Source organism: Ambystoma mexicanum, chromosome 14, assembly GCF_040938575.1.
Source record: "Ambystoma mexicanum isolate Mex_15411 chromosome 14, UKY_AmexF1_1, whole genome shotgun sequence".
NCBI classification, from domain to species: Eukaryota; Metazoa; Chordata; class Amphibia; order Caudata; family Ambystomatidae; genus Ambystoma; species Ambystoma mexicanum.
The window spans coordinates 622,765,500-622,783,069 of NC_090940.1; positions in this window are offsets into that span (position 1 = coordinate 622,765,500).

Here is a 17,570-nt window from a genome sequence, read left to right on the forward strand (position 1 = left end):
GCATCGCCGTGCCGTCTCCTGTGGGAGAAGGCCTGATCGTCGACGCGCCGAGGAGTATCCACCGGTGGGTTTCCCGCCACCCAAAGACCGCAGAGACGCCGACGACTCGACGCCCTTGCTGGGCCACAGTTCTTCCTCATCTCTTTGCGGTCCAGAACTATCGTCACCGAGGTGCCCCGCACGCCTCTTCCTTGCAGGACGCCAACGCTCTGTCGTCGACGAGCACCGCTCGGATCAAAGCCTGCTGCCTCATCGACGTCGTTCTACCCGGTTCACGGTCGGACGTTCGGCGCCCCGTGTCTCCCGCTTGAAAGGGGCGACATTCAAGAAGGGCCGCCGATTCCCCGACACCGAACCCCGAGTCCGCGACGCCTCTCGACGATCCGTGGCTCCTGCCTTAAAGGGAGTCACTCCAGAAGGATCGGTCGACGCCTCGCCGACGAACTCTACTCCACCAGGTACATTGGGGGGGTAAAACATTGTGGGAGAGAACGAGACTCTTGAACAATATATGGACTGGGCTTGTTTTATATATCGTTATTTTACAGGTTGCCCAGGTGGGGGGATCTCCACTCAGAGCTGTGTCCCGTAGCAAGGACCAGTCGTCTGCCTATTGTTTCATCCGTCTGCTTTCTCTCTTCTCTCTATTGCTGGTTTCATTGCTATTGATCCGTGTGGCATTTTCACAGCCTTGTTGAATGCACTCTAATCGAATATTAGTGGTACCACTTTAGAATTGTAGATATTTACCATTGTTGATTTTCCGGAGCACAAAGTGCATTATTGTGATAAGTGTACATAACCTTTGAATATTAATTATATAAAGACTGTGTTTTCAGTAATACAGTGTGTGGACATTCCTTTGTGGGGGCTTGGGGATACACTGTACTTAAGAACCAGCCCGCATCACCTCCTGAGAAGCTAGGCCTTGATTGCTCGTCCAACGTTACCATATCAGAGAATCTTGGCTGGGGTCCTCTGTGCCTTTCCTCTGCCATATAGAGAGCGGAAGTACAGACCCCCCCACCTCGTCCTGACACCATCCCTGGCCAGTCTGACAATAGTTCAAGATCAAGCTCCTGAAACTGAAAGGGTGACCTGGATGCAACTTAAGTGTACACTGGGAGAAGATTGCCTCTGGCGTTCCCCAAACGGCTGCATTGTGGCACTGAAGGTTCTTCTACCGTACTTAGTCTGTGAAGTTCATGGCATGGCCCATTCAGGTAAAAATGCCATGATTGTACAGTTACGACATTGAAACTACTTGGGTTAGCCACTATGGCTCACAATCATTGCGATAATTGGATTATATGGCTAACCCACAATATTGGGAAAGCTGTGCCCATGAAGCTGTCTGCACGTCCTGTACAGACCTCATACAGCTCTTCACGTGCATGTCATATCTTTATTGTCTGGTCATGTTGGATGTGTTTGGATGTGTTTTCTGGGTAGGAGGCAGCTTATCCTTGAAATGTTAGTCAAATGTATACGCTGGTTTGGATTTCCCTTATGCATAGACAGTGACCGAGGTACCCATTTCATGGGTCGGGTTATCAGGGAAGTATGTGAAGCTTTAATGGTAAGACAACAATTTCACTGTGCTTATCATCCTCTTTCCAGTGCACATGTTGAAAGCTGAAACAACAACCGCAAGTTAAGGCTGTCTAAAGTGTGTAAGGAGACTGGGTTGAAATGGCCCCATGCTCTGTCTCTGGTTTCATTTACCATGAGAAACAATCCCCAGCATAAACATATACTATCAGCCAACAAGATTCTTACTGGTCGCCCTATGAGAATGGGAACTGCACCCTAAGCAGTCTCCCATATGAAAAGTCTATCACTAGAAGATGACAACTTGATGAAATATTGTAGCATGTTAATTAAAACTGTTTGATCTCTTCATGCCCAGGTTTTCCGAAGCTCTGCCCAAACCAGCTACAGGGCCCTGCCACCGTCTGCACACAGGATATTGGGTACTGGCGAAAGTTCATTAGAGGAAGTCTGCACTCCATCTGAGGTGGCATGGTCCCTTTCAAATTTTGCTAACCACCAACTCAGTCGTAAAGTGCTCCAGCAACCTGGCCTTCGATTCATGCGGCTCATTGCTGCAAGGTCACCGCCCCAGCTGATGACATCACCTCACCGGCCACTGATCTTCCACGGATTTGCTCCGAGCCAGTCCACATTGTTGGCATACCATCTACAGCAGCTGCTTCCATTTGGCCTCACAACCATCCGGCCAGAGGTATGCACTGCGATCCCACAGAAGATATTCTAGACTCAGTAGGTCTGACCCAAGGGACAACTGGCCATGTTACTCACCTCAGGATTTGTCTCACCAGCAACACTGAGTTCCCCCTGGGGTGGCAGTGCAATGGCGGAGAGCAGACACCACTGCTGCTAATTCCCAGGTGTCTGCAGGTTATGGACCTGGCTGCTATAATGTATTGGGCATGCCATTTCGTTACCATGACTGTGATATTTGTGTGGCTCTGGTACTATCAGTATCTGTAGCTTGGAGTAGGTGGAACAGTTGACCATAAACCAGAGATTTTGCTGCCTGGCACTTGATAAATATGGAGGAACCCCAGAACATTGATACTCGTTGTGTTGGTGAGCATAAAGACTTTGGGCTGGAGGGTTGATTCAGAGAACACTTTCAGCCTGTGTGTTGCACCTTATTTACCTCAGTGAACTAGAAATGGAACTTTGAAGGCCACAAAAGTTCTGAGAGTGCAGCTCAACGTCTGAAGTGGATAGTTTAAGGGGTCAGAAATGTGAAGCGGACAACTTTATGAAGGTCTTTCAAAAGATGCCCTTTTTTTAACTCAAAAGGTTGGATAAACGCCTCACTATCCCCACCCTGGCGAGTATATCCCTGCTTAAAATAAACTAAAGAAAACACTCTAACAAAAGAAAAGTTTCTGTCCCTCACACTTGTACATACAACAGCTCAACAAGGTGATATATGGCAGTTCAAAAACAATAAATAAAACTGTCAGGTTTGCATCATAACAACTGTCTCTTCTTGTACTCTGGGGGAATTTCCCTCCCCAGATTGAAGCAGGATTTTTTTCAACAGTTCCAAAAGAATAAGGAAATCCTGTCTCATAACAAAGTTCCAAAACAGTTCTGTAGATTCCAACTCTACAACAAAAAGTTCCAATTCCTTCGAATTGTTCAATGAGGTTTTTCCTCTTCAACTTGTAACATAAAGGTTTCAAGATAATCTTCTTATAAACCAAGAATACTTCCTTTTTTCATCAGGATTAACTCTTTGTCAGGATTCTTCTGCAACAGAACACTTGCTTTGCCAAGGTTATATACTTCAGCAGCAGTTTACACAACACTTGCTTCAGAAATGTAAGTTCGTCAGTATGATTGTGTAATATTTCACAAAGACATCTCAATGAATCTGCCACTTCTGCTTTACAACTTTTCAACACCACATCACAGTACTTCATCCACCTGGTCCACTCACCTGCCAGGCCTACTACGTCAAAGTTCTCTGTTCTGGTGTACTCTCCTGCCAGAACAGAACACAGTGCTACAAAGTCCTCTGACCTTGTGTACTATCTAGCCCGGCCATATAAAACCACTACTTACAAGTACTTCTTTGGTGGCGGTTAGCTTCCAACAAACTAGCAATGTCTCTTGTTTCACTGCATCATGTTTAAGAATTTCTTCAGGGAAAACAAGAACCACACTGGTAATGTCTATTACACCTTTGTGAGGGCCTCACACTCTGCAGATTTTGTTCCACGCCTTTTGAATACCTTCTACCAGAAGGGCAACCTTCCTGCCACTCTTGTTTCCCCACTTCCGCATTAACCGAATGCTGACATTGATTCTGTCTCACTGTGACTCTTATCTGGCTTTGGCAATGTGGGCTTATGCCAGCTCCTCTATGAGCTCCTTCAAATATCGGCAATACATTTCACAAACATTTGGATTCCCATTTTACCCATCTTGGCTTTGGCAATGGCTGTTCTTTTTAATTTGCCTGGTTAAAGTTCTCTTTTAGCTTTGGCAATGGCTGTTTTTAATATTTTACTTATTTATTTGTGAAGCGCACAACAGCCCGTAGGCATCGTGGCGCTTCTACAGCGGTAAGTAAGTTTGCTTAGATACAAGGGTACATACATATAGCATGAACAATGACAGTAATGCAAGAACAAGGTGTGCACAAGTTAATGAAACAGCCAGGTTTTGGGGGCTTTGTGGAATGCAAGGTAGGACGGTTCAGCTCTAAGGGTATGTGGAGGCGAATTCCATTGCCTGGCAGCAATGAAGGGAAAGCTGGCACCACCTGCTTTAGTGCATTAGACTATAATTACAAGTCGGTAGGCGTATAGTGTTCTGGTAGGTCTGGACGAGCCTGCTCTGACTACTTTCTTAGAGAGGTGGGGGGGATGTGCGGGTGATGCACCTGTGAGTGATGGCGAGAGTTTTAATAGGACACGTTATTTGAGGTTTATAGTGATAGCATCGAATGAGGAAGCGACAGCGCTGATTTGATGTGACATAGAGAGGGTGGCGTCTAGGTAGACTCCTAAGGTCTTCACAGAGGATGAGACGGGGGTCTGTATGTTGTCGATTGTGAATGTGGTGTATTGGCTATTGAGTTTTTTTAGGGTTTCCTGGGGTCCTACCAGAAGGATTTCAGTTTTGTCCCCATTGCGGCAGAGCCAATTGGCTGCTATTCAGGCCTGAATAGTGAAGTTGACTTTATTATGCCTTGGCATCTGTTTCGTAGTTACCGGAGAGAGGGAGGAGGACAATACCATCGGCATAGTTGGTGTAGGCTATGCCAATGGTGTCCAGGATGTCAAATAGTGGTCTGGTAAAAATGTTATACAGACTGGTAGAGATACAGGATCCCTGCAGGACTCCACAATGGATGGTGGCGGGGGCTGCACTTGCCTGATCTGAGAATACTATCATGGTTGTTCCTTCCAGGAATTAGTTGTTCCAAGCTGTGGCTTTGGGAGGAAAGTGAGCTGAGGCGGTGAGGTGAAGACAAAGAATTCTGTGGTCTACTAAGTCAAATGCAGTTGATAAGTCCAGGAGGAGGAGTAGTGCTGGCTTGCCTGCATCCTTAATCTCATCCAACTGATTTTTTAGATCAAGCAGAGCCGATTCCATGCCATGACCAGGGCGAAAGTCAGAATGCCATAGACCAAGGATGCGATTGGTTTCAAGGAAGTGTTGAACCTGTGGGTAAGCTGCTTTGTCAAGAATTTTTAGAAGGAAGGGGATTGTTGTTATGGGCCTGGGGGAAGTAGGGTCAAGTGAGGTTTTCTTTTAGGAGTGGATGTACCCATGCTTCCTTAAGGCATGGTGAAAGAAGTCCTGAGGTGAAAGAGGCGTTTATGAAGGCAGTGTGGAACGGCGCCATGGTGGCTGCACAGTCCTTGATGATCGTGGCAGGACAGTTGTCGCCTTTGCAATTTGATGGTTTGAGATATTTCAGGAGGGTGAGAACTTCGGGTTCAGTGATGTCCTTGAAGGAGAAAAGGGGGAAATCCTGGGTGGAGGGATTCGGGGTGAATGTGGCTGTGGCTAGATGGTGGGTGTGATCAGGGCCTTCTGGTTGGTTATGATTCTGATATGTAGTAGGTCTAAGTTGCTAAGCATGGCAGTTTGGTTGTTTGAGCACCAAGCTTTGTCTTTGGAGATGGCCTGCGTGGTTGGGCTCGTGCTTCGAGTTCTCTGAGAATGGACCAGATCTCTTTGGATTCAGATTTTGCATTGGCAATCCTGGTATTGAAGGAGGCAGCTTTAGCTAGGATGATTGCCTTTTTGTATTGTGCAGCTATCTTGTTAAATTCTAGTTTTGTGCAGTTTTGTGTACTCTTGCGGGTTTGTTTGGCAAGTGGTAAGGGCGGTCCGTTTCATGTTTCGAAGTTCAAGTAGCTCTGGGGTGAACCATGAGTTAGAATGTCTGACAGTTTTTGCTTTTCATGCTGATAGTGGGGCTATGGCATCAACTGCCTGTTTTAGTGTAGAGTTGTAAATGTTAGCTGTTGGAGAAGGGAGGTCTGAAGACAGGGGTTTCTAAATATGGCAGTAGATTCTCGTTTGTCAACTTACGTGTGCTTCGAACTAGTGCCGGCAGTAGGAGAGTGGTCAGAGGTTTTTGTTTCGTCGGCGTGGAGATGGAGAAGAGGATGAAATGGCGGTCTGTCGATGGGCAGGGGGAATTAGAGCGGATGGATGGTCAGCAATTGTGGTCTGTATCCAATCCAGTTTGCAGGCTTTGGTGTGCCTGGAGTTCATAATCAATTGTCCGAAGCCCAAGGTATCCAGTGCTTTAGCGAGAGATTTAGCTTGCGAGTCCTCAGGATCATTGAACCCTAAGTTTAGGTCTCCTAGTAGGATGGTCTTAGAGGAGATTTTTATATTGTCATGAGATGGAGGAGGTTCTCGTGGAAGTCAGCCATGGGGATAGGGGGGACGGTAGACAATGTGGATTGTGACGGGACAGTTAGGGGAGCTGGTGAGATTGAAGGATAGAAATTCACTGTTTCCTTTGAGAGAGGTGTTGATCTGTATGAAAGGAAGGGATTGTTTGGCTATGAGGGATACTCCACAACCATTGGTATGTTAGGATCTTGATGGTAGATGGTGTACCGTGGGGGGAGGGCTAAGGAGATGGCGCATGGAGCCATGTTTCTGAGATAGCTAGGTGGTCCAAAATGTGAACAGTGAGCAGGTTGTAGATTTCCCAGGCCTGTCCTGGGAGGGAGCAGGCATTAACAAGGGCGCATTTAAGCAGGCCGAATGTTTGTGAGAAATCTTAGGAGTGTGGCTACTCCTAAGATTTGCCTTGTTAAAGTTCTCTTTTGGCTTTGGCGGTGGTTGTTGGTATTGGTTTCTCTACCTATTGCCTCCTCTTGTTGCTGGCCTTCAATCTGCCCCACATACATATAATCACACCCTTTAGGTCTGTTGATCAAGTTCTTATTCTTCCACCTGCTTCTTTTAAAGGGCCTCATCATGATTTGGGCAGTGATACCGCCCAATGCTAATAGCGCTACCGCAACTTGGCCTGACGCAATTTCCACCGGATCATGAGTTGTGGGGGGTGGTAAATCCCCACTCCACATTGGGTCCATAGAACACAATGGGGTTGGGGAGCGCTAATACCGCCGGCGGTAATAGCGTCGAAAACTGCCCAAAAATTGACCTTTTCCACATAATTCGTGACTTGGCCAGCCCTTAAATGCAGCGTTAATACTGTTGCCACCGCATTTAAGGGCTCAGGCCAAACTCATGATGAGGCCCAAAGTCAGGTTGGTTTACAGCATAATGATTGGTCTGCTTTATGTCAGTTCGATATTCGGAAACACTCTTTTTAAACTTCACTCTCCTTGTATTGTTCTAATGTTAAGACACCTAGACATTGCAAGCGAGTGGTTACGGAGCGCTCCAGGGTCACAATCTCTCAGTGAACTCACTGGGTCTGGCGTGCGTATCCGTTCGCCACGCTGCCGCTAGGTCCTCTACTTCTGCTGCTTCTCACAGACCGGCAACCTGCTTCCTTCAGTGTTTTGCAGCCCATGCCACTCGAGCAAGGAGATCTCACTGCTCCAGAGGCTCTCCGGTGCTTGCCTGCTACCGGAGGCAGCTTTACTTCAGGGAAAGCTTTTAAAGTTTACACTTCCCCACTGCTCCACCTCTGAAATTCCAGTCTCTAGGGGAAAGCTTCCAGCTCTGACGTTTCCCACTGCGTGACCTCTGCAATTAAGGCGGCTGGAGGTAAAGACCCTCTCAGAAACCGGCAACTGCTCGGCACTCGACAGTGGTCCCGGTGTATACTTTCTCCTCCAGATTCTGCTTCTGCTGCAACGTGCAGAGTTCACAACTACCCCACCCCTACTACTGCTCTCCCCTTTTCCTTTCTAATGGCCTGCACCTCTCCTATCACTATGTGTCACTCCTCCCGGCTCCTCAACCCCTCCCAGATCCAGTAGCACTTTCCCATCACAGTGTTTCCGCCATTTATTACAGCATCGAGCCGCTGGTAGTCCTGTTTACTCGCGCTGGAAGATGTTTGGCATGTTGCCATGGCAGCGTGGTACTTACACAAGACTCACTCTGACAGCGCAGCATTCTGGAGCCCTTAACAGTCACGTTATGCGGAACGCAGCGTCGCCTGGGCAACGCTGTATCACAGGCACCCATAAAACTCTGCCTATCCCACAGTCAGGTGCTTCTGAATACTGCCTCATTCCCCTCACACTGTAACTGTGCACTTGACTTCTGGATGCCCTGCAGTATCATACTATGTGCAACAACCCGACCCTAGTGCGTCCCTCGTGTCATACGGGATAGTCCCTAACTAACCTTCCCCTCCTCGTTCCCTTCTTCCTTCCACTCCACCTGGACCCTAAATTCGGACTAGTGAACCAGCTTAGATGAGATACCATACTAACTTAGGTTCCAGAGATTTGGGACATGGAGTGGGGGGAGGACAGGGGTATGCCCACGGTCACTTCTAATACTTACCTTGTCTTCTTAGGGATCGTTCCCAGAAGGAGACCCCTTCAAGCTCGTACCCGTAGTCCTGGATACATCCACATCCAGGTTAGAGAATATCGCTACAGGGGTTACGGTATTCTATCCTAGAACATTACTACCTCTTCTCTTGTTCTCTTGCTGTCAGCCTGGTGTTCCTCTGGTCTTTGACCCACGCCCTTTCAGGTGGTTTGCTCCTCTAGCTATCCTTACATAACAGCTAGTGAGGTGTATCACTGGGAAGGTCTTTTTTCTACTAAGGGGAGACCTGAGCTCCTCGGAGCTCTGGCACCATACCGACCTGAGTAACCGCTGATCCTGCGCATTCTAATAGAAACCATAACTCTGGATGGAGTAACCTTCCTTGGTGAGTACTTTGTGTAACCTACATTACTACCAGTGACAGAATCGGAAGCGCATATATATATATATATATATATATATATATATATATATATATAGGACCACGGCCTTCGGTGCCGGGTATCCCATTCCCAGACAGGAACCGGTGCTGATGCTTATGCAATATCCTTTAGCACCCCCTCAGAGATTCACTGATGATTCTAAGGCATAACAAACCTTCATCAATCAATGTAGACTCCATTTCCTCTGCCACCTGCCTCGTTCCCAGATTCGACTACCTAGGCAGCTTTTGTCTTGTCGTACCTAGGCGGGGCTGCGGCTGCTTGGGCCAATCCTTATTGGAAATGAACAGCCACCTCTTATATGACTGTGATGCTCTCATAGCAGCAATGAGTAGAGTGTTTGACACACTCTATAAAACTCAGGAGACAGATCTGGAGAAACTTAACCTACGGCAGGTTACCTCTCCTCTCTTGACGTACCTCACCCAGTTTAACCAATTGGCTGCCGAGATTGACTGGACAGAAGATAAAAAGGCTGCAGTGTTTTACAGAGGACTCTCTGAGCAGCTGAAAGATACCCTCGCTACAGTCCTGATCGTGCCCATGGGTTTTGCAGAGCATCTGGATCTTGTTTTGCAAATCGATGCAAGAAGGTCTGAACGGACAGGAGAAAAGAGATCCCAGCTCTCTATGTCCTTGCGTCCAGAGGCACATCCAGAGGCAGCCCCTCTTCCGATTAATGATCCTCAGCCCATGCAGGTAGGGGTGGTTCAGGGCCTGTTGACAACTGCTGAGAGGGAGAACCAAAGAAAAACAATCTATGTATGTATTGTGGATCCACAGAACACTTCCTAAGGAAATGTCCAAAGAAGTCCCAGCGGAGGCAGGGAAATGCAAGCACCCGGCAATAGAAGGAGTCCCTTTGCCGGGATTGTGTTCAGACTCCTGTGTGTCCTCCTCTTGCCTGCCTATTACTATGCTAGTTTCATTGACTCATGCCACAGACGTCACCATACATTCTAGAGTGATCGACACAGGTTCAACCAACCATCATATGGACCTGCAATACGCCCGCAAAAATGGGATTCCTGTGGTGTTCAAGGCCATCCCTGAAACCGTTAACGCAGTGGATGGCACTGCATAGTTTCTGGTATGGTCACAGAACTAACGGTGTCCCTGAATATCACTACTGAGGAGGTTCATTCGGAGGAGATCGTGTTTGATCTCTTAGCCGCCCCTCAGTTCCAGGTCATTCTTGGTTTGGCCTGGTTGTCCATGCATAACCCGACCGTCGACTGGGTTTTCAGACAACTGCAGTTTCCATCCGAGTACTGCAACAACCGCTGCTTTCCGTCCCATGAAGTCACAAGGAGCTCTCACTGTCTATCACTTCTTGACACAACCCTGTCGATTGGATCTATCCTTGCCAAACAAGCGTCTGTACCGCCTGAATATCAGTCATATGCAGACGTCTTCGATAAAGGCAAGGCAAAACAACTGCCACCACACAGGCCATACGATTGCCCTATTGTCATGATGCCTACCCCCGTGCATCTGGTTCAAGCCCATCAGCCCCGGGAGCAGGCATCCAGATATTTATTAAAACCCCAGCAGCCACGGCTGGGGGCTGTCTGGGTTCAGTCCTGGCGCCTTAGGCACCAGGCTCATAATAGAATTCAGTCCTGGCGCCATAGGCGCCAGGCTCATAGACATTACTTACCTCATGCAGACTATGCTGCAAATGAATCCAAGCCAACGTGAGGCCTGGATGGGACTATTTTACTACATGGACTATTTTTTACTCGGGTGTGGTTCTGGGGAACTTCTTACCTGAGACTACTTTGAAGGCTATTTAAACCACGCCCGAACAGCAGCACACGCTTCGCGTTATTCTGCACTCAGCAGCGTAATGCTCACCGTGCCTGCAAGTCAGCATCCAGCCATGCCCGTCTTGAATCCGGAGCTCCTAGAAGGAGAGGAAAGAAGAGGCAAGGTTAGAAAACGAACATTATTCAGTTCCTCACCTGATTCCGGATCCATCACGTCTCTGAACCTGGAAAGGAAGTTATTTCTGCACGTGTCGCATCGCCAGCTGCAGCGCCGCGCCATACTCACCCGTCCTCACAGCATCTTTTGATTATTCGGCGCTGCCTCCATCATTTCTTCGCTGAACTCCAGCACCCAGGGGACAAAAGAAACAACAAGGTGAGCCGAGAGAGCCAACAAATACAATCTCTTTTGCTACCATAGACTTACCTGATTTACCACCGGAGGCATTATTCTTTAACTCTCCACATCCTCATACGCCGCACCTGTAAACGGAGAGAAAACAACACGTCAAATACATGCATCATTTTACTGGACAGCGTCGGGTAATAGACTATTACCTGCATGCCATCTGCCATGAGACCAACTTCTCTCGGACTCAGCTGCAAGATAAGATAGGAATGGGACAAGAGTGAACATCGGACAAATTGAACTCTATGAACTGTATACTTACTGGTCCTCGCCAGGAACCTCAGAGTCAATACTCATCCACAACTCTCCCAACCCCTTCGAACCAGTGAAGTAACTGCTATCTACGCGCCCCTGCAATCCACGCAGGATGGAGAGCTCATCTTTCAAGAACATAAGGTGAGATTACTGAAAGGGAATTTCGGAGGTGATTGGTGGGGAGAACAGCGGGGTGCCATCGCTAGAATCCACGGCTGGCTAAGCTCCTCTCTCCACTTTCAGGAGTATACTTCTACGGATCAAGCAGACGAGATTAGGAGGGCCAGTCCAGTCTGTCATCTCTGCATTACGCATCACGTTGGTGGAGTCCGCAGCTGTCCGGGTCTGATCGACGCCCCTGTGGGAGCCAGGTGAGCGTAACACCTATAGAACTTCTCCCTGGATCCAAGATACCGATGGGAAGGGTTTACTACTTGACGCGTAAAGAAGACATTGTTCTCAAGGAATACATTGACAATGCCCTTCAGCTCGGCTTTATACGACCATCACGCTCCCCGGCATCGTCGCCTTTGTTCTTCGTCCCCAAGAAAGAGGGGGACTTGAGGCCCTGTATTGATTACAGGGACCTCAATGCCATAACTATAAAGAACCAATACCTTCTACCTTTGATATCTGTGCTATTAGATCAGTTGGGGACATCTGCGATTTTCACAAAATTAGACCTCCGCAGAGCATACAATCTGGTCTGTATTAGGAAGGTGATGAGTGGAAAACGGCCATTAAGATGCGGTATGGGCTTTACGAATACCTTGTAATGCCCTTTGGGCTTTGTAATGCCCCCGCTACTTTTCAGTATCTAATGAACGACATATTCAGTGACATCCTAGACCGGTATGTAATAATCTACCTGGATGACATTCTGGTTTACTCACAGTCATACCAAGAACACGTGGTGCATGTGTCTTCGGTCCTACAACGTTTACATGAGCATCATCTCTTTGTCACAGCAGAAAAGTGCATTTTCAACTCCACCGAAGTGGAATTCCTGGGCTATGACTTAACCATAATATATAATATTCACAAAGTTCGCTCCTCCCTTACTTACCATGCTACTAAACTTTTAATCTCCTCCCTTATCTTCTCTCGCCTCATCTACTGCTCCTCTACTGCTTACTTTTTGGTCTACCTTCTTCACATCTTGCCCCCCTCAAATCTATCTATCTCTCTGCCATCCATACCCTCTGTCTCCTCTCCCACCGAGACTCCATCTCTGCTTCCCTATCCTCCATTGGCTGGCTCCCCTTTCACTCTCAACTTAAATTTCATTTTCTCTGCCTAGTCTTCAAATCTCTCCATGATCTTGCTCCCCCTTATCTCTCTTCCCTTCTCTCTTTTTACACTCCCTCTCGTTCCCTTTGTTCCGCTGACCACTTCCTCCTCACTGTTCCTCCATCCCCTTGCGCCTCCTCGCGTTTCCGCTCCTTCCAACTCCTGGCCCCCCTCCACTGGAACTCCTTAACTATCTCAATCCGCTCTATTCCTACCTTTTCCTCTTTCCGCTCTTCCCTTAAATCTCTCCTTCTCCATTCTCCGCCATGATACCCCTCCCTCTTCTCGCTCCCCCTCCCCCACCCTTTCCCTCTTCCCCCCTTAAGCCTCTCCCTCCATTTCCCCCCACCCCATCCTCACCCTCACCCCTTCCTTCCCTCATCCTCCTCCTCCTACCCTCCCTCCCTCCTCCACCTAGCTCTACTGTACTTCTCTCCCCATTCTCTCGGTCTAATTGCTCTACATACTGTTTTGTTGACTGATTCAAAATTGTAATTAGCTTCTATTGTTACTGTTACTGTTATGTTAAATGCATCCTGTTGTTGTTAAATGTGCAGCACTTTGGTGTAAAGCGCTATATAAGCCTAATAAATACAAATACAAATACAAACCAACCATGGAGTTTAGATGAACCATTCTAAGGTCAAGGCTGTGTTGAACTGCCTGACCCCCACGTCGACCAAGGCCCTTCAGTCCTTCCTAGGGTTTTCAAACCTTTATCGCCGTTTTGTATGTCCCTTCTCGTCGGTGGTTCCGTCCCTTAACTCCCTGACTAGTTCCAAGGTCCATTTCTGTTGGAACACAGCCGCACAACTGGCTTTTGATACCCTTAAGACAGCTTTGACAACTGCACCTGTCTTGCGGCATCCCGATCCCGAAATGCCTTTTCTGGTTGAAGCGGATGGCTCTGGTATCGCTGTTGGTGCTATCCTGTCACAAGTATGCCCTGATACAGGGGGGATCCATACAGTGGCCTTTTTCTCACAAAAGTTGACAGCCTATGAACGCAACTATACAGTCATGGAAAGGGAACTACTGGCTATCAAAGACGGTTTTACGGAGTGGAGGCACCACCTTATGGGGGCCAAACATCTGGTAACTGTGTTCTCGGATCACAGGAATTTACAGGCCTTCAAGACCATGAAATGCCTTACAGCTAGGCCAGCCCAATGGCATACGTTCTTTACACAATTTGATTTCCGTATCACTTACCGACCTACGAAATTGGTTGCCAAAGCCGACGCTCTATCCCGGCTTGGTGCCGGTATGCCTCTTGTTCCCCTCGATCAGCAGTCGGTTCTTTCAGAGCACGTGGTCTGTGGCTGTTCCGCACAACCCATGCTTCAGACAATGGTACAGAAATGGGTGGCCGAAGGCCCAACTGAGATCCATGACCTAAATCTGGATGTAAACAATGGCCTACCCTACCTGCAGGGGAAGCTGTATCTGCCCACAGAAGAAACACGCCTCACGGCTCTTCAATGGGGCCACGACTCTCTGATCGCTGCCCATCTTGGTGGGGCAAAGACCCAAGAACTACTCCGTAGGTGGTGCTGGTGACCCTCTATGAACCGTGACGTGGACTATGTTGCTACTTGTGCCATATATGCACAATGTAAGACTCTATCAGGAACACCCATGGGCCTTTTGTGACCGTTGCCCGGGCCCAATAAGGCAAGGCACGTGGTGTCCATGGATTTTATAGTAGAACTGCCTCAGACCCATGGATATAACACCATATGGGCCATTTTGGATTATTTCACGAAAATAGCATTATTCGTGCCTTGGACAGGCTTGCCATCTGCTCTGGACCTGGTGGATCTGTTCATGCGCCAGGTGTTTTGTTTCTTTGGTTTACCATCTGTACTTGTTACGGACAGGGGCTCGCAGTTTACTTTCCACTTTTGGAGGGCGCTCAGTTCTGCATTCCATATCGAGGACCGGTTTTCAAGCTCCTACCGTCCACAAACAGACGGCCAAACACAACGGACCAATAACATCTTAGAGCAATGCCTCCATTGTTTATGTTTACAGTACCAAAGTTCATGGTTGTCTGTTTTGCAATCAGCGGAATACGCCTACAATAACTCACAGCACTCAGCCACAGGTACATCACATTGACAACACTCAGGTCTTTACCCCTGGATCCGACGGTACCCTTGGACAATCCCACTGCACTGGCTTGTATCCGTGATTTAGTAGGGATGCATAAAGATATCCATTCCCATCTAGTATGTGCTCAGGAACGGACTAAACGGTTCACCGATGTTCGGGCCCTTTGTATAACTGTGGGATGCGTGTATGATTCCTGGTAAAAGGTCTCTTCTCCCACATTATATAGGCCATTACGTGGTCACGGCTGTGATTAACCAGGTGGTGCTACGGTTGGCTTTGCCGGCTCATTGGCCGGCTCATTGGCGGGTGCATCCTGTCTCTCATATCTCCCTGGTCAAGCCCTGCCTACCTGCAACTCGTTTGCCTGTTCGCCCGGTTTCTGTCCACGTATGGCGTTCGGAGGAGTTCGAGGTGGCTGCCATCTTGGACATGCATGTTTGTGCGGGGGTGCCACAATACTTAGCGGACTGGAAGGGCTATGGTCCAGAGGATCCGACCTGGAAAACCCTTGGATAACATCCATGCCCTGCTACTGCTTCGACGTTTCCCCGCCTCCAAGGGTGTGCCGGCATCTTTGGGGGATGCTACGGTCAGGCCTCCTCATCCACTCCCAGATCCAGTAGTTCTTTCCCATCACAGTGTTTCTGCCGTTTATTACAGTATCGAGCCGCTGGTAGTCCCATTTACTCGCCCTGGAAGCTGTTTGGCATGTTGCCATGGCAGCATGGTGCTTACATAAGACGCACTCTGATGGCGCCGCGTTTGGGAGCCCTTCACGGTCACGTAATGCGGAACGCAGCATTGTCTGAGCAACGCCGTATCATAGGCACCCATAAAACTATGCTTATCCCGCAGTCGGGTGCTACTGATTGAAGTTACTCTGTGTTCTTTGTTCCTACTTCTGTCAATCTTATTGCCTGATATACTGTTTTCGACCTTGCCTGTATCTGGAATCCCCTCATCTCTGCATTTTGTCCCGTCCTTGTCAGTCCTTGTCAGACCCCTTGTTACGACCATCGGCCTGTCCCCAGATTCCTCCTGCTTGCTGTTTATGTCTTGGATCCTGACTGCACGTTGATGACCACGGCCCGCATTGGACTTCGCTGCTGCTTTCTCCCGGCGGCCGTTTCCATGCTGCCGTTCTTGCAGTAAGTTACCTCCCACTTCTCCCTGCTGTTATATATCCGGGGAGTTCCCTGTTTGCTTACCTGTGTGTTGCTTTCACTCTGAGTGGACTGCCTTCTTTTGCTGCACACTTTTGCCTGTGCTTTCCGCCTAGGTTGGGCAGCTCCCATTGCTCTCATCCTACATTGCCTCTGCTCTCCTCTACACTTCCTCTGCTGGATACTGTTTCCTCTACATTTCCTCTGCTGTATACTGCTTCAGCTACACTTCCTCTGCTGAATACTGCCTCATTCCCCTCACACTGTACCTGTGCACTTGACTTCTGGATGCCCTGCAGTATCATACTACGTGCACCAACCCGACCCTAGTGCGTCCCTCGTGTCGTACGGGATAGTCCCTAACTAACCTTTCCTTCCTCATTCCCTTCTTCCTTCCACTCCACGTGGACCCTAAATTCGGACTACTGAACCAGCTTAGGTGGGATACCATGGCAACTTAGGTCCCAGAGATTTGGGACACAGGGTGGGGGAGGACAGGGGTAAGCCCACTGTCCCTTCTAATATTTAACTTGTCTTCTTAGGTATCGTTCCTTGAAGGAGACCCCTTTAAACTCTTACCCACAGTCCTAGATACATTCACATCCATGTTAGTGAATCTCGCTACAGGGGTTACGGTATTCTATCCTAGAGCATTACTGACCTGTACCTCCTATCTTACTTTCAGCCTTGCGTTCCCATGGTCTTTGACCCACGCCCTTTCAGGTGATTTGTTTCTCTAGCTATCCTTACATAACAGCTAGTGAGGTGTATCACGCTGACTCCTGCGCATGCTAATAGAAACCATCACTCTGGATGAGAGTAACCTTCCTTGGTGAGTACTCTGTGTAACCTACATTACCACCAGTGAAACTATGCTCACTCACTACTTACACCAACACACAATAGAGTGCCACTATACCCCTCGATCAATTTCGGCCTAGCTGCTCACATACGAACAATACTCTATGAACACCTCAACATCCTGCTAGAACGCAGGTATACCCCACAAAAGAATCGGCCTAGCTGCACACATAAGCGTCCTAGACACGCCTAATGCCGCCAGAATGCAGTCTCGGAGACCAACCATCAGTCTGCACACATTCAACTGATCTCTCAATACCACTGCACCTAATGTTAGGATGCAGCTACCATCAGGCAATCGCATCAGCTGCTCACATATTGAGTGCACCCAAGCACCCTATGCTACCATACTCTCGCCTATCCTGGACTACGGTCCCCAAGGGCGTTCAACCCACAAGAGCTTTTAGATCGTACCTATGATATATAGAGCGCTATATAAATGCCAAATAACATAACATAACATAACCTAGCCCAAAATTGACGGGCTAGCTTTCCCTCGTGCCACTCCAGTGACAGTGCATGGTTATCTCGCTCCACCTGAACCCTTTTAGGGCAATAGCCACAGACCCCTGAGTTCTATGAGTATGGTTTGGGTTCTACCTCTCACTCTGCCCTCCCCTCCTTCCAGGCCTCATGTTCCGTTCAGGTCCCTGCCTCTTGTGCAGAAGATCCAGAGTTTGCTGGACCTCAAAGCTGTGGAAAATGTTGCCCCTCTTTAGCACAGAGTAGGCTTTTTCTCCACGTTGTTTATGGTACCCATGTC